Source organism: Penaeus monodon, chromosome 24 (genome assembly GCF_015228065.2).
Source record: "Penaeus monodon isolate SGIC_2016 chromosome 24, NSTDA_Pmon_1, whole genome shotgun sequence".
Lineage (NCBI taxonomy): Eukaryota > Metazoa > Arthropoda > Malacostraca > Decapoda > Penaeidae > Penaeus > Penaeus monodon.
The window spans coordinates 9734796-9735130 of record NC_051409.1 but is presented as its reverse complement, the minus strand read 5'-3'; the positions used below and the strand labels follow the sequence as shown (position 1 = coordinate 9735130).

The following is a 335-nucleotide window of genomic DNA, read 5'->3' as shown; positions in this document are numbered from 1 at the left end:
ACAGAACACACCACTCATTACCAAGCTTTATACATAAACCACACACGAAAAACTCTATTTCCCTCCTCGGCGCCGAAAAAAACGAAAATAAAAACGAAAAAAAGTGAATATGAATAGAGACTTCTCCCTCCCTTGTTTACCTTGTAATTGTTTGCGCCGGAATGACCTGTTCCGCCAGAATCCTCATTCAGCAATTCTCTTTACGGCTTTGTTTGCCGAGGTTGTGTTTGTCTGGGAGAGATTTGGAATTCTTTTGAGGCCGCTGGCTTTTGAAGGCCGCGGGAACGGGCTTCAGGTAGGATTCAAGGCTTTTAATCTTATCAGAGGTTTAAAGA

At 43.0% G+C, this 335-nt stretch overlaps 1 protein-coding gene across 1 annotated transcript in view; it reads left to right on the top strand.

Moving 5' to 3' along the window:
• Nucleotides 1-335, top strand: part of LOC119588842 (maltase-glucoamylase, intestinal-like) — a 45727-nt gene that overhangs the window by 9732 nt on the left and 35660 nt on the right. The gene's annotated exons all lie outside the window — the stretch shown is intronic.